Source organism: Lonchura striata, chromosome 2 (genome assembly GCF_046129695.1).
Source record: "Lonchura striata isolate bLonStr1 chromosome 2, bLonStr1.mat, whole genome shotgun sequence".
NCBI classification, from domain to species: Eukaryota; Metazoa; Chordata; class Aves; order Passeriformes; family Estrildidae; genus Lonchura; species Lonchura striata.
This window is the reverse complement of record NC_134604.1, coordinates 68,672,907-68,695,795: the sequence shown is the minus strand read 5'-3', so window position 1 is coordinate 68,695,795 and position 22,889 is coordinate 68,672,907. Positions and strand designations below refer to the sequence as shown.

The following is a 22,889-nucleotide window of genomic DNA, read 5'->3' as shown; positions in this document are numbered from 1 at the left end:
TTGCTTTAATCCCTGCTCTGCCACTGCTGACCCTGGGCAGCCAGGAATAGCCTGGGAGTGGTGCTGAGCTCCACAGGCTCTCCTCTGGGGTTGCAGGATAGCCATGGAGCAGAGGTCCTTTGCTCTGAGGGATTTTCTGCCAATCATGCCTGCTGGATTTACAGTCTTTCTTCTAATAGATTGCAAATAGTGCCTGGAGCAGAAGCTCTGTCCTTAGAAAATCCTTCCTTGCTCCCCATGAGTAGACCTGATCCTTTGCCAGTTGCATTTTTTTTCTGAAACTTCAGCATTTGCCTCCATTTCCAGCTGAAAACTGGTCATCTTATGGTTTTGGTACCTTTGTTCCTGTGCTAGTTAAAAAACAAAAAACAAAACAAAACCAACCACAAAGCTCCTAAAAAACCCTAAGTCTTGGTCAGACCTTCGGAGCAGGTCCTTGTGAGGTTTTCTCCTATCTCTGGATGGTGCCATGTCTTGATGCCTTGAGGGATGTGCTGGGCTTGCCAGGGTGGGTAGTGTGGGGGAAGAGCAGCAGCCAGGTGTAATTCTGAGCTCAGGGGACCCCTGTGATCCCCCAGCTTTGGTGGGGTGTAGGGGCCTTGCTCCTGCTCTGTGATTTCATGGGGTGGGTGTGGAGGTGATAGATGGCTCATGGAGCAGAAAAGAGGCTACTGGGAAAAATTTGGGGCTTGGTGTTTATGCAGAGGGTCTGACCCTTCTGTCATAAATTGTCATTAATTACATTTTCTTATTTAAAATGGGTGAAACAGTGTGGAAGGGCAGCTCAGCCCTGCCCAAAGAATGTGTATATTGCTGATCCTGCCTCACTATCTCCATGGGAGAGCTCTGCACTGCCCTGATCACCTGGGCTGCCTCTGGTGTAACGGGGAGCATTTGAAGAATGATGATGTGGAATTGTTTGGTGGGGAAGGATTGAGGTGGCTGTGCACAAAGAGACCTATCTAATTAAAACTGCAGGGCAATGGAGATGGTGGCTAATGAGGCTGAACACACAACTTAATTTAACTGTTATTTGAAAAGTAGTAACTGCATTGCTGGGGAATGGAAGATGGGGGATGGGGGGGAAGGTAAAATGCAGTTAGATTTTAATCTACCTTTTCTCCACTTGGTCTTTACAACAAGGAAAAAGACTGTTGTGGTCTCCCCTTCCTCTCTTGCCTCTGCTTCCCAATTCTTTCTCTCTTCCCTTCTCTCTGTTATACTCTCAGGTCTCATCTAAACTCCACCTGCTTTGCTTGTTCCAGTTAAGATCCCTCATTTTGGTCTTCCATGCACTCATATGTCTTAATTCTTCACTCTAATATCTCCTGTCCCTTTCCCATAATAATATAAATAAATGCATATCACTGACATAATTAAAAAGAAATCACATAATTATTTTCCCTCTAAAAATTCCAACCCAAAACATTTTTCACCTCTTTTTATGATCTTTTAATCTGGTCAGTGCTACTTGAGAGAGCCTGTTCTTGTTTCATCTCTGAATCTCAACAGTTTGGCTTGGTCTTTTTTTACCATTAGTAAAAGCACCTCTCATGACTTTTTATCAAATCTCAGGGCTGGCTTTCTTTCCTTCTCTGCCTTGACCTGTTGTCTTTTGACATAATTCACATTCTCTGCTGCACAATGTTTAGTTTTTGTGATTGTAATCTTCTCCTGACTTCTGTGAGAAGCTCCTTCTGTAAGCTTTCTGGATGAGCTTCCTCACCCTTTCTTGTTTTTGTTCTTTCCTTCCATAGTTTCTCTGGATGATCTCATCACAAGCAAATGCACCTAAATCTCCCTGAGCAACACCACATCACCCATGTCACATCACATGTCAAGTAGCACACAGTGTCTTTAAAACAATGACCTCTGTAAATATATTAAAACCTGACTGGGTAGAATCTGTGCTTCCCCTTCAGTTGCTGTACCTAAATTTGACTTGAGTGTTGACTTTAAAGATATTCCAGAGGAAGAGGAACAGAAAATGTGGAGTTTGTTTCACAACGGTTTAGTATCCTCTTCCCCTTCTAAGAGTAGGTGCATTGCTTCACTTCACTCAGTGCTAAGGCAGATCAGCTTATCTGTGAGCTAACACCAGGAAACTTGGACAGGATCCTAATCAGAAGGGCAGGATGTTTAATCTTGAGCACTGTGTTTACAGATGATTTGATGGTGTGTGCCCTTGTTACCTACTCTAGTTCTAATGAGTCTTTTGTTTTGCTTTTGTTTTTTCTTTCCTTTTTGTTTTTTTTAAGGTTTCCACCCTGGGACTATCACCAATGGAAGAAAAACTTGGTTTTCCATCATTTTGGGTAGGCTTGTCTTCTGTATTATTAATGCCTGATTTAATCTTTTAAATGTATTTGCCACTAAATAACACTTTCAAGAAGTCCTTGATTCTTTTTGAATAATGCTATTTTATCCAATGGAAATTCCGTTTAATGATTGTGTAAGCAGTAGATTTTAAAGCAGACTATGAGGCTTTCTTACTATGGAAAATTATCAAACAAAAATAGACCTTCGCTTTCCTAATGTTTTTGCTTTTTTTGTTAGGCATAGTATACACTGAAGAGATCCAAACCATTGTACTATATATATCTAAAGTAAATCCTGTCATTTTTTGAGGCATTGTAACAATATTGGAAAATAGTCTTACATGCTTGGGAAGGCATAACTTTGTCAGAGGGGAGGTGACTGTGACAGATTCTGGTAAAACTGTGCTGTCATGGCATGAGGCTGCATTTGTGGTGAGCAATAACAATGCCTGCTGAAGCCTCTGTGTATTCATCTCCTGTGGGCAGGCATGATCCTGTCCCTCAAGTGATAAAAACAGTTTGAGACATCGACATGGCCATAGGCATTCCAATAGGGAGACCCAAAGTCAAAAGCAGTTTCTCTGGTGTCAGTCACACTCAGTCACAAATACTGTGATTATGGCTGTGAAATAAGTGAGTGAACTGAAGTGTCGCTGTCTTCTAGGTGGCATGAACATCCTTGCAGCAGTCAGATGGCTGAACACCAGAGAAATCTTGTGTTATAGGCTCACAGGTGGCCTGTGCTGCTCCAGCCCTGTGTGCTGCCCGACATGAAAGAGCATGCACAGTGCAGTGCTCATCATCTCTTTGAGGACAACATTGCAGGACACTGAGTGATGCAAAGATTACATAAAAATATTTTTAAATGCATTTCCATTGTTACAAATAGTACTGGTTTAAAAGCAGTTGTAACTGTGCCTACTCATCTTTGGGGTGTAAGTCTTTTTTGCAATTTTGGTGCCTGCTACAAAACGTATAATGTCTCCTGGCCTATTCCAGAGCTGCTTCCAGGAACAGCATTTTCCAAACCCTGTGTTTTGTTTCAAACAGACAGAATCAAATCATGTTTGGCAGGGGTTACATGACTTTTACCTCTTGTACTGATCTTGGAGCATGGCTTAGGAAGATGATGGATATATGAGCATAACCCTAATTGCATGAAATTAGTGTTAGTCACAGCTCTGCCTGCTAGGAGACTTTCTGATAAGCCATGGAAATACTGTTCTGGTGGTATTACTGTTAATAACTTCCTAGGAACAGGTCAAAGTGATCTGCATGGGGAGGTGTGGATTAAGAGTTTGATGCTGCCCTTTCCTATTTGTGCATAGGGATGGATTTTTGCTACATTTAGCCAAAAAAATCAGAATTTCAGGGAAGTGGCTTGATAATATTTTAATAGTCATCCAGTAATTTAACACTGGATTACAGCTGAAAACCCATAGAAATACTCAAAATGCTTTACACTGTATCAGATAGATTAAGCATGATTCACTTATTGCATTAAATTCCTGAGGGATTAATAATGTTTGGGTCATTGTTTCCCAGGCTTATGAATTTAATGACCAAAGAGGACCACATGAATATCTATTCTTCTTGCCTCCTCTGCAGAGGTCAGAGGAATTCGCAGTATTTCAGTAGTAGTCCTTTGATTTTTATTTAGCACATCTTTCTGGAAGAGACCAGGTCTTAATTTAAAGGGTGCCAGTAGTACTCAATCTACCATGTCACCATTAAATTTTTTCAGTAAATAATGAGCCTTGCCTTCCAAGACAGTATCTCTTTTGAGCTTCTGAGTGTTGTACTTCACTTTTTTCCCCTGCTGGACTGACAAGGATTCTATCATCAGGATGTTGATTCTCTGTGCAGTTATCCATTTAGCTAGTCACTTTTGAGATTCACTTGCAATGAGCAGTGTTGATTTAGTATGGTGAATCTTTTAATTCAGGATTTTATGTATAGCATGACTTTAAATCACTGTGTAGCGTGAAATTAGGGCTAGAAATACGTCCTGTCAGCACATACCATTATCAAATGATGTCACTGCATACAAATGATCGGATTTACATGACCAGGCCTGTTTTCCATACAGCTGTGTTGATTGGTGTTAATTATGTGACTGTCTTTCAATGCCTTATTGATTGTGTCCCATGCTAATTTTTCCCTGCTGTTGCTTACTACTGATGTCAGTCTAACTGCTTGAAAGGTGCCTTGCTTATCCCACTTAACCTTTGTAAATGCTGCTTTGATAGTCTTTCCAGTCACTAGGAGCCTTTAGTGCACCTGTGGCTTTTAAAAGAGTCATTGAATTAAAAGTTATTGATTCATCTGCCCTCTGGTCTTGAATGCAGGGTTTAAACTGAGGGGCTACTTAAAGCTCTCTCAAGTTATAGTGGTATCATTATCACTGTAACAAGTGAATAGGGCATCTTGCATCTTTCTGAATGCAGAGAAGCAGTTGTCAAATCTGTCTTTTTCTAAACTTTTTGGTAATTTTTGTATGGAATGACCAACTATTGAAGTCTTTCCTTGGCATTCTCTTATTCTTGTTCATTTAAGGAGAAGCTGATATTGCAATAAACATCACCATAGATTTTACTGGATTTTTGCTTCCATTGTTTGCTTGCATTTCTGCAATGTTAATTTGTATTCATTGCTAACAGTGGCTTTCCCCCATCTGTTATGTACTATGCATTTGTTTTACAGATTTCTCTTCTGCTGCTTTCATCTTCTGTAGTCAGAACTCTTCAACCATAAAAGCTTTCTTTCAGTCTGTAGCACAGTGACTTTCCTTTTTATTTTTGACATGTAATAAAGCATCCCTTAGCAGGTCCTTTTATATTTTTCTATGTGACTATTTTCCCCTGCTCAGTTTAACATATGATTTGTTTTTAATTTTTGAGAAATGGTCTTTCTAAAATATCCAAACAAATAAATTAGATATTGGTTAAGATTGCACATTGTTTTCCATTTGCAAAAGAAATTGCTCTTTTCCATATTGAAACATAATTTTCTGGTTAGATGGTTCACCTGTGTATCCAGTAGGAGCCAAATATAACATCAGCTAGAGTTGATTCCACTGCTCTCTTGTATTAAGCCGTGACTAAAATTTGCAGACTTTCCCAAAGCCACACTTTTAAAGTGGTCCCTCCAGAACAGACTCCCTACTAGAATAAAATTTAATGTGACAATATTTTTCATACCTTTGAGTAGACATGCTTGAGAAATATCTCACTTGATGATTTCTAGCAGACCTTGGCCTCTCCCTCAACTTGTCATTTGCCAGTATTCCAGATTCTGTTTTCCTTCTTGTCATGTATCTATGGCTTTATTGTCCCACCCTTTTAATCATAAATAAGTACAGTGCCTTTTAGTATTTTGAGTTTTTTTAAATAGTGTGTTTGTCTGTTACCTTCTTAACCTTTAAAAGAATTGAGCTTCCTTTTTGAAAAAGGCAATTCTAATATTTACTGAAATGAAGCCCAGCCATTGCCATTGCAAGCAAGCTTTCAGGGGAATGAACTGTTTGGCCTTTTAAAAGAGAAGCTATTCAAATACCACAGTATGGTGAAAGAACTGCTTTCTATTTCTAGCTCTGCAATGCACCAATCACAAGTATTTTGGCCATTTGTTTTGACATGGGAGGCTCTTGTTTGCTGGTCAGAACCCTTCAGTTGGCAGCCCCCAGCCCATGTGGCCTTTTGCAAGCCAGTGGCCAATACTCAGCTGCTGTGCAGACAAGGCAAACTTCCTGAGCTGGAGTTGATGCTGCAGCTGGCTTTGGGGTTGGCTCTAGAAAGCAGCTGAGGTCAAAAGCTGATAAACCTCTTTTCTCATTCCTTGGGAAGGTCTTGAAAGAAAAGTCATGAGAAATGGCTGTTACTGTGATAACCAGGTAAATGGTTTACTGAAAACAGCATGCACCTAGAAGTTCTCACCAGCAAGTGGCTGGTCAAGGTGTGATCTTTCTCTGTTGGCAGAAATGCTTCTCACATCTGGAACTGGGGAGGGTCTGTAAGGAGCTGTACAGACAGAGGATAGTTTACATGAGGTGATCAAATGCAAATGCCTGAGAAAAGCACAATATAATACTGAAATGTGTCATCACAAAGGTATTTTGACAACTAAATGCCATGTGTGGAGAACCTGTAGAATGACTCACTTTATGTATTCAGCTGGGTTATGAAAGCCTTACTCAGCACTGGTGAGGCAGTACTTCAAATCCTGTGGTCAGTTCTGGGCCTCACTGCAAGAAGGACATTGAGGGGCTGGAGCACCTTCAGAGAAGGGAAGTGGAGCTGGGGAAGGGTCTGGAGTGTAAGTCCTGTGAGGACCAGCTAAGAAGTCTGGGGTTTCTTAGCCTGGAGAAAAGCAGGCTCAGGGGAAACCTTGTTGTTCTCTACAACTGCCTGAAAGGAGGGTGTAGCCAGGTGAAAGTTCTCCCAGGTAGCAGAAGGACAAGAAATGTCTTCAAGTTGCATCAAGGGAGGTTTAGATTGGATATTAGGAAAAGCTGCTTCCCAGAAAGAGAACAGCCTGGTCTGTTCCAGCCATTGGAACAGACTGCCCAGGGAAGTGGTTGAGTCACCATCCCTGGAGGTATTTAAAAGATGTGCAGGTGTGACACTTCAGGACATGGCTTAGTGGTGGACTTGACAGTGCTGGGTTAATGCTTGGACTTGATGATCTTAAGGGTCTTTTCCAGCCTAAACAAATCTATGATTCTATATCTCAAATTTTGTTTTCTCATCTATAACCACACCATTACTGAGTTGTTTCTAAGGAGCAGTATCCCATCTGGAAACAAGCCCACAGAGCAGGAATTAGCTTATAGATATTTTGGGACAAGAACACTGTTTTCATTCAGCATTGTGTGGCTTAGTAGGAGGATACCTACTCCAAAAATCTTTTCAGTACGAAGGATTAGTCAAATAAAGTGAAGCATACAAACAAGGGTTAAGAAATTATTTCTCTGCAATGACAGAATAGCAAGAACTTCATAAGCTCCTGGTTTAGCCTGTTAAAGTTATTTGCCAAGAATCTTCTGATATGTTAATTATATTATTCATATTGTTTTTCTGAATTTCAAAACAAAGTGTGACCTGGATTTCAAAGTAAAAGTGCATGAAAGCATGGTGTGCTTATTTTTCATAATTAATTATGTATAAGCCAATTTTATGGCAAAACAGATAAATGAGGTGTCAGAATATTTGTTTGTAAATACTTTGCTTCAAGATGTTAGTGCAATTTGGTTCTTGGTTTCAACAAAATTCAGTCTATCAGTGTAGGATGAAAGCACAACATGTTAACAAGTACTGCAGTTAAGCTCTAAATGGATATACCGTAACTGAAACATACATTTGCTTTAGTTATTGCAGTCTCTTCTAAAGCAGACAAAAAAGCCACAGTGAAGCATTTGACTAATAATAAATGCCCATGAACATCATATATGGGTAATTTTGCCTAGTGAAGTTTAACAGCTAATGATACATACTTTGATTTTAAATAGGATTTTTCTGAATTCTACTGAGAAGTGTCATGGAAAGGTATTATTTTATAGATCACTTCAGTTGTCTCTCTTCCCCTGTCTAACAAGTCCTGGCATTTAGTGTGTTACATACATTGTATGTTAAGAATCTCCATTACTCTTTGTTCTAGCTAGTACTAGTTTGAATCTTATGGCTCTTCCTCCTAAAGGTGCCAAGTGGTAGAGGACATAGCTCCAATGAGAGAACAATTTAAACTTTCTCAGTGAACCAGTTTTGGGAAGAGTTTTGCTCAAATGCAGAGCTTCACACTGAGGCAGCGTGATTAAAAGCCTATAGGGGAATCAAGCATGGGAATGGTTTTAAAGAAGATCAAGGGGACTGAATGCAATTTTTTCTTCAAATTGTATAATTAAAGAAACAGCATCCTCATTAGCATAACACACTAAATGATAAAACGAATTGGACAGATGCCTAATCTTGAAATGCTTCTTAATTTACAAGTATACATTTTAAAAAGAAAGCAGTTGAGGTCTGTTCTTTCTAGCTGCCTGCCTGAATAATTGAAACTACTGCTTATATAACTTAGTCTCAAAGAGGGACAAAAACCACAAAAATTAATCATGTATTCCAGGATACTATGCATATAATGTCAATTGCATGTGTATGTATGCAACTGCTAGAACATCCACAGTATTGATGTCATCTGAAATTGGATACCCACCAGACAAAAGTACATATTTAAGATGTTCTCATCTGGGGCCATATGCAGCCCCAAAGCAGTCCAAAGGCAACTAGTATAAGAATGAAATGCCTTTTTTTTATTGTTTATTTTGACATTAATTATCTGGAAGGTGATTTATCTGAGTTTATGTTGAGTCACAGAGAAATTTGAGATTGCCATCAAATTTAGTTTTTGATGAGAATTTTTCTGAATTCTTGCAAAAATAGCTTTGTGGTTTTAATGAAATTCTGAATCAAATGTGGTAGTATTTGTGTTGATTCCTCCATGACTTGCTATATTCTGTTCTTATTCAATATAAGCTGCAATATGCATGAAACTATTTAAGTTTCATCCTACTTCTGTTCCTTTAACATCACATCTATAGGCTCCCGAAGGCTTTTGAGATGAAACAAAAATCTTGTGAAGTCTCAGCATTATGTTGCCACCTGTGAATATGGGGAGTTTCTTTAGCCTGTGTCCAGAGTGCTGAACAAGAGGCGGGCATGTGGCAGGGAGGGATTTATTTGCCCTCCTCTATGTGGAGAGTTGTTCTGCACTACTCAGCTCAGGGTCTCCTCAGGGACCCACAGTACTCTCTGCAACACGCATTTTTTTCCAGTAAAAATTTGTGAAATGTGACCACCAGAGTATTTGGGCACACAGGTTCAGCAGTATTGACTTTTGAATTATTCCACTTGCAGCCTCAATGAAAGGTGGAGGCTGGCTGCAAATGAATGTCAGTTTTTTCTAGCCAGAAGCATACCCCCTTTTCTAAAGCTTCTCAGATGGGGAGATTGGAACCACCACTGTGAAGATGCTGTGGCAGCCAGAGAGCAGAGAGGTAGGTTGCAGTAGGCAGTCTCTACAATAACAATATACCACTCCTTTGGAGCTTATGTATTTTAGTAAGTACAAATCCCAATTTAATGTTGGGTAAGGAAAAATCTTTCACTGATGAGTAAATTGACAGGTCACTCTAGAAAGTCAGAAGATCTACTGGCAAGAATGTTAATGTTGCAGGCTGGGTTTGGTTTGGCATCAAGACTGCTAAGAAAATATTAATACTGCTCAGAAGATGGCATGGTAGGTAATGTGCTCCATTTTCATCTTGACCTTTGGAGTAATTTGGAGCCAAAGCCCTGCCTGTTTGATTTTTCTTAACACACTGAGCTGAATGTGATCCCTTTATATCCTGCTAGTCTTTCATATATGCTGAAGTAGTAACTGTGAGGCTGCAGCGTTCCAATCTATAAAAGGCAGCACTATTGATCTTGCTGATACAAGTTCAAAGCACCGTCTGGAAATACATATGATAGCTCTAGAGAATGAATCAATGGTGTGCATTTTTGAGGCGGTGCTGTATCTAATTCAGAACTGTGGTGGCCCCCAGGGGATTGCTAACACTAAGACGTGAGCATCCCTGCATTTAGCTGATCTGATCACTGGTATCACTTCAGCCATTCAAAATTCAGTATTGCAGTAAGACCACAAAATCTGTAGGACTCTGCAGACTTTCTCAGGGTTTTCTGTCTGTGCATCGCTGTTCTCTGCATACCAGGCCTGGGGCTGCTTCATTTTGCATGAGGTGTAGGATAGAGGGTGACCCTTCCTCCTCCCCTTTTGGGATCTAAAGGTGTCCTTTGCTGGCACAGTATCTGTGATTCTTTATCAGTGAGAAAGATAGATAGAGACAGGGTGACATGGAGGTGTGTAGCTCTGTGGCCTTGGGATCTAGTTAGAGTGTACTTTTTGGGCCTGAGGATTCAATTCCTCCCCAAACAAGACATTGTTATCTAGTCTGTGCTCATGGAGAGCTTGGTATAACTTGTGTGAGCAGTAAGGACCAAAACTAAAACAGTCTTCCTTGTTGTGTTTGTTTGGGTTGTTTGTTTGTTTGTTTTTTTAGTTGATTATAATTATATTCATTCCAGCTCTACTAAGTTTTCTTCTGGATCTCCTGATATTTCATGATTTTTTAGTGCATGATTTGCATATATGCTATTTATACATATGTGTATAAGTTTTTTCTAATACCTACAATTTGAGGAGAAAGAGCAATGCAACTCTTCCTGTAGCCTGAATTAACAATTGACAAATAAATGTGTTGTAATTTATTTTTAATGATGGTTTGGAGGAGTGACTCATAATTTTTTAATTGCAGGGGTTTTCAATGCAAAATTTGTTCTACTCTTATTTTACTTACTTGTACAGGTAAAGAGATGTAGACTCAGGTTTTTTTTTTCCTGCTGGAAGTACATAGGTTTCTTGCCTGGCATGTATATTTTTCTAGAATTCACATAATTCCTGTCAGATGTCATCTGTTTACATTTGAGCTGCAGTTACAGATTTGTCTGTGTTCCACTGTTGGGATCCATCATTACAATAGCTGGGAGGTTTCCCAGACACATCAGCAATGATCTTACTTTTCCTCTCGTAAGGCAAGGGTTTAATTTTTTTCCTGCAATTCCTGCATTAATGTGAAGTATTTTATCCCAGTATTAATTAGTTTTGACTTTTTGAAAAAGAAAAACTTTCCAGAAACTTATAGTAAGCTTTTTGTCTGCTCAGATATTACGCAGGGTATGAACAGTTACAACATATAAAGGTGCCTCTAAAGAAGAGAGTGAGGCTGCTTCTTGCTCAAGTGAGTTTAACTCTTAAGGAGGAGGTCTTTGCTGTCATAATAAACCATTCAAAAAATAAAGGTAGAAAGCTTGGGGCCTGTCCTTCATTTTCTGATTTGCAGGAACATTCTTCTTTTTTTCTGTCTACCCCGATCCTGTAAATTTTAGGATTTTATTAATTTGACTGACCTTAAAATGCTGTTTCTATGGAGTCAAAAGCATGCTTTTCTGTAAAAAAGTAGAGAAAAAAGCAAATCATTTTTCTCACTTTTGAATATGAGAAAAGGTCAAGAATACACCAAAATCCTTTGTTTAAGAATAAAGGGAAACATGTATGATCTTTCTCCCAAATTCTCCTGAAGAATATATTTGTTAGATATGTCTCTTAGGGATTTTCTGAACAGAGGAGGCCTGAACTTAGGCATATAGCTTGTCTCATTTTTTACTCACTAAAGGTAATATAAATATTTCATATATTTAGGGGTTTATGTTATTTCTGGTTTAGACTAGAACATACAAATCTGTGAATCTGCCACAGTTTTTAGAGAAACCCACATCATTCTATTTTTGCAGCGAATACATATTCCACTCTAAGTAAATTTCAAAGACTACATTGCTAAAATTCCCTGGGCAATTGGCTTGGCATCTGCTAATTTAATTCCCATGTAGGATTGTAATAGGATATAAAGTAGAACTCTGGGAACAGCTGATAGTGTTCAGTGAAGATGAAACTCTAAAGGATATGAAAAAGATTGCTTTGCTTTTGCTTCAAGTGGTGATTAAGGGGTAGAAGAAACTTTAGAGAAGTAGATGAAGGAGATTGAGCTCTTCCAATACCAAACTTTATCCCAAATAGGAGAAAATTATTTGCAGCCTGTATCATATAAATGCTTGAGATTAAACTTGCTATGACAGTGTGAGAAAACAGGTGTTGACTATCACCACCCCCCACACCCTCAAGGTCAGCAACAAGATTTCTTTTCCAAGTCTCTCTTCTGGTCTCCCTCAATTACTCCATGCTATAAATTCCTGGCTTGACTCCCCTACTCATACCAGTTACTTTTACCATTAGTAAAAACCTTCTGGATCTGTTGGTTTTTTTATTTCCCACCTTCCTTCACCTGGGCAAAAGGCAAGAAGAGTATGCTGAGGGTTAGGAAATACTGTGTTGCCAAACGACTCATCTCCTAACTAGAAGAGGACACAAATTATAATGAACCGTGTGTAGATTCATACGGACATGCTTTGAAAATAATGCTTTGGTTCAGTTAGGAGAAAATTTTGTTATTGCTCCACTGACCTGCAGTTATGTGAAGTGGTATTATAGCAATGCAAGTCTGGATAGAGGCAAGAGGGAATGCTTATCTATTCATAAAGAAATGAAGAAGGAAACAGCTCTCTGAAAAATTACTCTATTGCACTTTTTATCACTATTAATGGGTCTCTTCAAACTTTGCCACTCCTAACACATTTTCTTCCTCAACTTTTTTAGCTTTTTTTTCTGGAAAAAATTAAATGTTCTTGGATTTATCTTCCTGCTGTTGACACTGCACTTCACATGAAAAACATTTTATTTGGAAACATGCTGATGTTTTTGCCCAGCCATTACTTTATAAATTCATCCTCTCATCCCCATCCCTGAGTGGAGGATATTTTTTTTTTTTTAGCTCCTGGATGGGACTGACCTGGTTTTACCACCTTTCACAGTTGCAGTTACCACTGCTTGGTCAGCTCTTTCCAAGACTGTTGATGTCCTGCCATGCCATTGTGCACCCTATTGCATCTCTGGTTTCTATCTGTGAATGGCTCATTGGTATTTTAGGCATGTAGCTAAAATAGATATTCTCTTCTTTTATTTTTCCCTGAACGTTTCTCTGTGAAGAGAGTGCAGTTGATTATTTCCCACTCTCACAGCAGGGAGTTACCTACACATTTTATTTGAAATCCTGTCACTTTTCCTGTAACACCCCTTAGATATTTAGTGCCCCACTTCTGATGGAAGTGCTTTTCCCATCACAGCTGTGTACATCAGCCACTCTCCAGCTGACCTTTCCTGCTGCACCACCTTCTGTGCCAGCCCCCTTTGCTGCCTCTCATCTGTGGCCCAGACAGTAGAAAGTTCTTATCCTCAGCCCTGAATGCCCTTCACATATTTACCTGGTCCTTGGCTGCTTTGATGCCTCACTCATGGACCACTTGTCAGTGGACTCTAACAGCGGCAATATTGTGTTTGTTACGTTTAAATGGATTTTATTTCCACACACTGGGAACTGGTGAAGTGTAATGGGGATGCTGGTAAAAATAGTTTTGTTGTAATGTAGTTTACCGTAATTAGTTTTGTGCATGGTAAATAATGGTGGGTCAGTTCTGATCTTGTGGGGGGTTTGGGGTTTTTTTCCTTCTAATTATGAAGAAAATCACTAGCAAGAATGTTAAAGATTTAATTTTTCTGCCCTTTGATGCAAGCCCTTCCTGGAAATGAAAAATCTCTTCTCAAAGACAATTTATAAAGTGAACTCCATGGATTCACTTCAGCATTTTGGACATTCATGGTCAAGAATAAGCAAGAAAACTACTTGGGGCTTGAGTGTCTCATCTGGCTTTGCACTGAGTCAGCTCCAGCAACTCTACTTCAGAGTAACACCTGAGTTATACAGTGTTCACGCTCAGAAAATCTTCTGAATTGGAAGGGTTCCACAGGAACCATCAAGTCCAGCTTGTATGTGAATGGCCATTTATGGACACCCAATTTGCTGAGGTGGGGTCTTTGATTTGACACTCTGAAATTTTCTGTTTTAATATGTGCTTGCTGAAGAGGGACTTTAAATCACAAAATAATAATGCAGAATGACACTCTGAGAAATGAGGCTTGTCAAGAGTCTTATTGGCTTTCCCAGCCATTTGGATGAATCAGACTATGACCTGGTTCTGCCAGGGTCTGATGGCTTTTGCTCAGCTTTCATGTTTAGAGTGGGATGGTGGGAATCCAACAACTCTCCTTCTTTTCTAAATCCTCTGAAAGGTGTTGTCATGAGTGTCAAGTTTCCATCAGCTCATCCTGTCCTCATCAGTGAGGACAGAAATTCTTGGGGCTTGCAGGTACTGCTTCAAAGGCACTGTGTCCTGCCTGTAGGAGATATCCCTGCCCATGGTGACAGATGTTGGGCCTAGGTGATCCTTAAGGTCCATTCCAACCCCTAAACATTCTATTATTTTTCCTTTATTTTTTTATCTGCTTTTTCTTATTGTTTTCAAAAGGCTGTGTGACTTGACTGGGAATATGGTTTTCACAAGCTTACAAGTTCCATTCAAATTTCAGTGGATTGAACTCATTAGGTCTTCACTGGTTTATTGTTATTATGAACATGGTCTGTGTCCTCAAGACAGCCTTTTAATAAAAACCTCCAGGCTGTACCTCATAATATATCAAATTTTATTTAACTTTTTAAATGTTATTAAGGAGTTTGGATTTTACCTTAAATTTCTAGCTTGTAATACTGCAAGCTGCATTGAAGGAAAGGGTGCTGCTACTGTAAAAATACAGCTGGCTTATGCCATGTTCTTGGAGTAAAGATTTTTTACCAGCTGGAATTGCAAAAACTGTCCTTGCCACTTCACTCAAGGGAAGAATCAATGGTACTAATTCTGAAAAAATGCATCTGCAAACCATTGGTAGAACAATATCCTGAGGAAAGTTCCACAGCACAGAGTGGAACTGATAGTCCTGGAGTCTGATGTATGTAGCATGGAGATCTGTCAGAGCTGGAGCTTCCCTTTGCAGAATGTCTGGTTGTTTACACATGACTTGAGGGCTTTACTAGGTGGACCCATCACTGAGCACCTTCTCAAGTGCACTGGGCCACCCTTCTGAGCTGGAACATCACTTTTATTCCAGGAGAGAGGCTATACCCACATGACATGGAACAGTGCAGAGGTTCCTCTTTGCCTTGAATTGCCCAACACTATAGTCACTCTTCACTAGAGAACATGGTTGGTCTCCATTTGTAGTAAAGTTGGCCCATATTTATTAGTCTACAAGCCCTCTTGCAGGCACCATTTCCTTTATCCAAACCCACACTGCATAAGGGAATAGCCTCTCTTTCTTGTGAGAGCAAATATGAATAGGCAATTTTTCAAAGTTAGGTGGAAGAGTCTATACCACCTCATGTTCTTGGTGCAATAAAGGAATTTGTGCTCAGTGAAATATATTTAGAGAACAGAAGAAATCTTTATTTTGCTGCTGAGAAGTTGGCTTCCCACTGATCTAGTGAATCTCAGCCATCCCTACTGCTTATTAACTTTTATACTCCAAGAGTTCATTTTGAGTGTTCTCTTCTGAGAGGTCAGAAAAAATTGCCTGGGATATGGAGAACAGGGAATATAAAAACATCTCTGGTTAATGCAATATGTAATCCTCTTATTTGATATCAGTGATAAGCGGATCCTTAATCTGTGTGTACTATGGTCCTTTTTGTAGTCAGGATATTCTGTTAGCACAATGACTAATGCCTCCCTTCCCAACCACATGAATGCTTCTTATTTACACAGCTTAAACTCTTTATTCTTGATGCTAACTGATCATTTAGCAGACTGGCTGCTGGCGTGGCTGGGCACTGCAGATTGAAGGAGAGTGCTCTCAGTGACTTACATCATTACACAGGCACACTAATATATCTGGCACACTAAGGCTGAAAAACATAGAAATGAGCCACTTGCACTGCTTAACTGTTCATGTTTAGAGTGTTTTTCAGCATGATCTTAAGCCACAGTAGATGTAGTGAGTAAAACAAAATCTCTTAGCAAAGCTGAAAGTCTTTCATAGCTGAATGTGCAGGAGAATCCTTGACAGCTTCAGCTGTGTCTTAGGATGGTACACATCACTTGTTTCCTCATGGTTTAGTGAAACAATCAGTACAGTATGACTGCAAGCATGTTTTAAATTTAAGTGGAAATACAGAAAAGAAGGCAGGAAACTGAGGTTAGAGAAAACAGACAGGGAAGGATAAACAGGTCCAAAAATTGAAAGAAGTCTAGGGGGTGGCAGAAATAAAACTTGGAGGGATGATGAGGAAGTAAACTTCAGGGACCCAACAAAAGCTTCCAAAGAAGGTGGTGAAATGGTCTGCAGTATGTTAAACACAGATACTGCTCAACACAGGCTTCATCCCAATGGTGTATGTTGTAGACTTGGGAGAGGAGAGCTGGAAGGCACCCTGAGACATCATCTTTTACATGTGCTCACTCTAAATGTTGCTGACCTATTTTCACAGGCACTGATGAGAGTCCATGGCACTCACTAATTGCATGGGTACTCTTTTAGACTCTGCTCAGGCATTTGGAAATATTTAATTGATATCAAGCATGACTAGAAGTTGAATCCAGGTACTAGTATAATCCCCTCAGTAAAAGTTACTTGAAAAGTAACCATGTGTGTACATCAGACACCACTATTACAATGGTAAAAACAATCCTTCAGGAGAAAGTCTAACAGTGGCACTGGGAATAATTTAAACTTCAAGAGCAATAGAATTGAAGTTTGTTTTTGTTGAAGGACATTTTGGTTTTTAACATCCACAGAATTGCTAGAGAAAAGGACATTAGTAATTAGAACCTCTTACTGAGTATTTTGTAGTTTTGGCTCTTACCAGAGATCTGTGACTGGTGTGATCTATCACCTTTTGCCGGGTCATCAGACATCCCCATATTTGAATTATTGGTCCTTAGAACTGGAGCAACAACAGACAAGTCTCATGCATGTAAATATGAGTTCTTATGCAGCGTTATGAGTACTTATAGAGTTTTTTCTTGTATGCAGAACATGTTATGTCCAAATGGGAGTATAGCAAAAATAAGGGTAGGAAGAAGCTGTTTCTGAGCTATCTTGTATTACACTTCCACTGTGTTCAATTAGTTTTAGAGAATTTTCTTATGAATGCTGGGAGCTCCAATTACCCTACAGTCTACCACGAAAGCAATGGGACAGTCTTTAAAATCAAATGTTGATTCAGGAGAAAAAGAGCAAATCCCTTTCACATAAAGAAATGTTGCATTTATCAACTAATGTGTCCATGAAACACTGTATGCCAAAAATTAGTAGAATTTTTAAAACACAACATTTTATGGGTTTCAAAACCACAGAATTACATGAATGGTCACAAAACTAGTAGAACTACTGAAGCTTGGTTTCTGTTGGATTTATCTCTCATGATTAATTCACTTTTTACTGAGTTGTACCAAGCCCTTTTGTACAGAGATACTACATAGGGAAGAGTCCTTGGTGATGCTGGAATTGCTGTGGAAACATCAGTCACAGTAGCACCTCATTAGGCAGTAAACAGCCACCATGGGAGAGAAACCATGACGAAGGGCTTAATTCCTTGGTGTATCATAAAATACTTATTCCAGTTGAGGCGCTCTCATCATGAAGGAAAACTTTTCCAATGAAGACTTTCTGTTGTCTCATGAAGTGAAAGCAACTTTCTAGACTTTCCTAAGCTCTGCTGCCCGATCACCAACTTTCACAAAACTTGTGGGAATTCAGCACTTCTACCACAGTTGCTTGAAACCGGCCAGAAAGTTAAAAAGACAGGTCATGCATATAAACTGCAGTAATTTAGGATGTACTTGGACACAAAGAAGCAATTAAGGGGCACTTCTGGACCTCACAATGGCTTTGACAATTTTCCAGCTCAAGGATTTTAATCTCTATGATTTCAACATGGTAGCTCATACAAACACTAAGAGCAAATGAAAAAAAAAAAAAATGCACCCTCAAAAATCTGTTCACAATTGCATGTAAAGTGCAGTATTGACAATTAGAAATTCTCTCCTGGATATTTTTTATTCTATAATGGGAATTATGTATTTATGTCAGCAGAAAACTAATTCTGATGGTGACTGTATCTTGCTGCTTGTACAGGCTATTCTACAGAGTAACTGAATGTGAGTGCTTTCACTTTAGCCAAAGGATAAATACACAAGTCTATTGAGCTAAAATATGCTTATTTCTGAAACAAATCAGTGATGATGTTTATTTCAGAAGTTGTGATTTTAAAAAAAACCCCAAACATCAAAACCCAAAAACCTCCTTTAAGCTGTAGAATTTCATATTTTTTTGTCATGGTTTAGCCCCTAGTCAGCCCCTCATGCATTCCCCACCAGCAGGATTGGGAAGAGAATTTGAAGAGTAAAAATGAGAAAACTTGTGGGTTGAGATAAAGATAGTTTTATAGGGAAAGCAAGACCTGTTCATGCAAGCAAAGAAAAACAAGAAATTAAGATCACCACTTCCCATAGGCAGGCTGATGCTCAGCCATTTCCAGGAGAGCAGGGGCCCATTGCACGGAACTGTGACTTGGGAAGATAAACCCCATGACTCCAAATATCCCCCCTTACTTCCTCCAGCTTTATATGCTGATCATGATCCCAGACATGGTTTGGCATATCCTGTTGGTCAGCTGGGGTCAGCTCCATGTGCACCCCCAGCCCACTCGCTGGTGGGGTGGGGTGAGAGGCAGAAAAGGCCTTGACCCTGTGTAAGCCCTGCTCAGCAGTAACCAAAACATCCCTGAATTACCAACACTTTGTTTTTCCCAACACAAATCCAAAACACAGTCCAGTAAGCAGCTACTGTGAAGGTAATTAGCTCCCTACAAGCCATAGCACAACGTGCTTGACATGTAAGTTCTTTGTAGAGAAAGAAAACATTTAATTTTTTTTTATTTCTAGTGCTGTTGCATCTGCTCTTGGGAGCTGCTTGGGTTCATGGTGTTCTTGTATCTGTTTTTTGGGGATATCCCTTTTGCTTGCCAAAGGGTTTGTATGGGGTTTTTTGGCTGTTGCTAGCTTGACTGATGAGGAGTGCTGGTATCTGTCACTGGTTTGTTTCCTAGAGGCAAATTAACTCAGTGGTCTTTATGGAAGACCTTATATAATGATAAGTCAGGTGGAAGAGTGTCCTCCTAAAACTATATTGGGAAATAAGCTGTATGTGTATTGTTGCCTGTAAGGAGATTTCCAGTTAGTTCCTGGTAGAAGAAAGACCTTCAAACAGTTTTTTCGCTTGGGCTGGTGGTGAGGAAGATTAAACATACCAGGCAGGTTTTTAGCTGTGAAAATAATCAGCAACCAAATCCCAGTGAAAATATAAAGTGGTATTTAGGGACTCTTGTCAAATAAAACAGCTCCTTCAACACCTTTGCAAGTTAAAAATGGGGCATTAAATTGTATCAATTATACACTTTAAAAACTGGACTCCAGTTCACTTCTATTTCAACAAATGTAGATGTTAAATCTCAGATGAATAATATGCAGCAGGAAGGCAGATTGTGTTTGCTTTTTGATGTGTGTGTGTGTGTGTTGTTTTATTTGGTTTTTTTGTTTTTTTTTTTTTTTTTTTTTTACCCAGAAATAGCTCTAAATAACTTAAATTCAGTTAAAAGAAGCCCATCTGTTACTGTTCTTGTTTTCTTACCCATCATTTAAATGGTAAATACCAAACTGTAAATACTTCAGCTGTATCTCTTTGACAATAATATGTAGTAACAGTTCACTTTATTGTGAAAGTAGTGAAAAAAACACAGGACACGTCTGAAACCTTGATACAAAGTACATATTCTAATCAACTGCCAAAACATTCCCTCTTAGTTTCTCTAGGTCACAGTTACCTGCTTTTCAGGCTTACTTCTCTGTTAATCTGAAAGGAGGTAACCCTAGCTGACAGGAATGTTTTAGAAAGGAACAGTTTACACCCTGTGAATTTTTGAAATGCCCTTTTTATTTTAATGGTCTGCATATACTTTGTTTAATGAGTGTGAAAAGCTTTAATTTAAACTACAGTGAGTGCTCTAGTACTACTGCTGAAGCACTGTCAGGCAACATTGGTTCTTATTCAACGAAACAATATAATAAAAAAAAAAAGTGGAGTAATTTTTATAACAGTAATGGTTTCCTTCATGGAAAACAGCAAATAAATGTGTCTGAAGACTCTGCCTGGGCACAAATTATTTAAAGATTGCTGTTGGGTTTTTTTCTCATGTCAATTTTAAGCCTCCCTTTTTATCTTTGCTGTCACTTATAGGTTTTGTCTTTTTGAACCTAAGGTTTTTCTTTATCAGCCCTATCTCAAAAGACATTTATTTAAGGTTCTTGAGTTTTCCTACCATGACATATATACTATTTTTTTCTGATTTTCTGGGGTAGTCAAGACAAATGAAGTGGGATGAAAAAATAATAGGTTTTCTCTGACCAACTACAGGTCAGAGTTAATTTTAAGCTACAGGTTTGTCTCTATTAGCAAAGAGTACTACCAAGGACAGCCTGTCTGCTGACACTGGGAAGCTGCTGGAGCAGTTCCTGGCCTGAATCCTGGTAGACCCCTGCCAGGTAGTTTTCTCTCAGTGGGTTCCCAGGCCTATTTTCAGGAGTTAGTCAGGACATGGCCCCGTCAGGCAGCTGCATGCAGTCACCCATTTCAGTCCTATCTTGGAAGGTGACATTATTCCCGGGAAGCTCCTTGGGAATGACTAATTGAATGGGATAGCTATAGCCTACAAGGTTTGCTCAAGCAACCTGAGCTGGCAGTGCTGGCAAGCAAGGCAGCAGCTGTCCCATAATAGCAGCGTTGGATCCCACGTCTGTTTGTGGCCCTCCATTAAATTGATGTAGTGGTGGCATGGGAGGTGAAGAGCTCTGTGGTGGCATGGCTCCTGTCTGCCCTGCCACCAGCACTGTGCTGGAGGTTCTCTGTCCCCTTGCTCTGAAGAAGGTGAGGAAGGTTCCTCAGAACATTCCCTCCTGGACACAGGAACATGGTTCAGTGGTTGAAGTAATGTAGCCCCCAGTGGTAACAAGGGAATCAGAACATGTGTCAGAATGTGATGTCTTCAGGCTCAACAGATTAACAAAATTATTTAAAATGAGGTGGGTGTTAGTTTGTGGTTTATTTTTCCTTATTTTCTTTCTAAGCAATGAGTTTTCCATGTTTCTCAGATCATTCTGCTCCTTCTATTTCTCATGACATCTCTTTCTTCTCATGCTTGTTCTCTCCTCTTGTTGTGTTCTCACATTCTTGGCTGCTTGCCCCACTCATGAGTTTTGCTGTATTGCATAGTTTCACTTGTCTGTGACCCAGTCCTAGTCTTCTGGGGTTTATCTCTTCTCTGGGGCACACCTTGTCATGATCTCAACTACGCTTGCTCCCACCAGTGAAATCACAGCAGTAATGCTTATGACTCTCACCTTTCTTTATTGCCCTCCTTCTCAGTTTTCTCAGATTGAGGAGGACTGTCTCCCTTCCCAGACTGCTACCTCTAGCTGAGCTCAGTGTCCTTGCCCATCTCAACCCTTTCCAAGCTGTGAAGTTGCTCTGGTGTCCCATCATACTGACAGAAAAGGATCTGGGTTCCTGGATATTGAAACTGTACAGGATAAAGCAGGCACTGACTAATCTTTTCCTGCTAAAGTAGCTTTAAAAAGCAGGATTTTTAATCCTCCTTCTTCCCCAGTGCAGGCACCTTCAGGTGAGACTGTTTTCCAATTTTAAAAGAAAATTAGAATTTCTTGCTATACAGAAAAGGAGTGGGGAAGAAATGGTGATTTAATGGTGGCAGCTGGGTAAAACTCTTGCATTTAGCTGTTTTGTATTTTTGCAGCAGAATTGCATAAGTGCCAGGTGACATCTTTGTCTCTTTGTGGGCTGGTACCAGCAGTAGGGAGAGCTGTCTGAGACTGCTTATGGGGGAGAGATGAGGTGGCTGCCCAGATCCTTCATTTCAGTGCTTTGGAAGTATTTTCTGAGCCACAGTTACTAGATTTTCCTGCTGGTGCAGGGTGATCTGTGAGCTACAGCTTCCTGGCAGGATTCTGGGAACAGCACCAAAACCCCCGACAGGCAGCGAGCAGGTTTTGTGCTCTGAGTCAGAAGCAGGCTGAGAAGATGCAGCCTTCAAAGGATGTATCCAGGATGGGGAAGGGGATCTGTGCGAGGAGGATATTTCCAGTGTGAGGCTCAGAGCCTGGAGGAGCCCTCTCCTGCCAGCACCCTCGGTGAGTCTGCAGGTCAGCAGCTAGTTTTCATACAATCACAGGAGAAGGGACATTGCTGCCTTTCACCACTGCTACCCTGAGCCAGCTCATCCTTCTAGCTATTTCTGTCTATGCTTATCTATAACATCATCCCCCTTGTGCTTGTGTACCTGCCAAGCATTCCAAACAGGCACTGCTGTGGCAGCCTCTTTCCTTCTCTCCAGCCTGGAGGATAAATGACTGGATTGTTTTTTGGTTTTTTTTTTTAATTCTCTGCATCAAGAATTTACGGTGGGAAAGCTAAGCTGGAGAAATGCTTTCAGGAGTGGGTGGCCAGATTGGCAGATGTCTACTTGTTCTTAGCCCCTAGAGGAGTCCTGCAGCCTGACCCTTGCTGGGCTCATTCTGCTCTTTTTGAAAGCGATGGTTTCTCAGAGTGAGATGTGGTCTCGGGTAAAAACAGACAAAGTTCGGATGCGAGAGAGAAGATCTGGATCTGACTTGCCCACAAGGGGACCCAGAACAGAAAGCTGAAAGCTTGGGTGAGTTCACTGTAGCTGGCTTGTCCAGTGTAGGACACAGTATTCTTCTTTATTATAGACTGAGTTATCCAAGGTAAAAAATAGCAGTATCAGACATCCTAATATCTCTGCATTATCGATATACTCATTGCTGCTATGTGTTGTTTTGTTCAGTTTGGGCTGTGAAGCAGACT

General features: G+C 40.0%; 1 protein-coding gene across 10 annotated transcripts in view; it reads left to right on the top strand.

The window, feature by feature from the left end:
* The window catches only part of MTUS2 (microtubule associated scaffold protein 2), a 268,374-nt gene that overhangs the window by 6,240 nt on the left and 239,245 nt on the right, over positions 1 to 22,889 (top strand). For 3 of the 10 annotated variants that reach the window (XM_021541972.3, XM_077781450.1, XM_021541971.3), the window contains exon 2: positions 2,259 to 2,315. The exons of 1 other annotated variant lie outside the window; for it this stretch is intronic. The gene's annotated coding sequence lies outside the window, so the exon portion shown is untranslated. 6 more of the 10 variants (XM_021541973.3, XM_021541970.3, XM_021541968.3 and 3 more) reach the window with 4 other exon arrangements.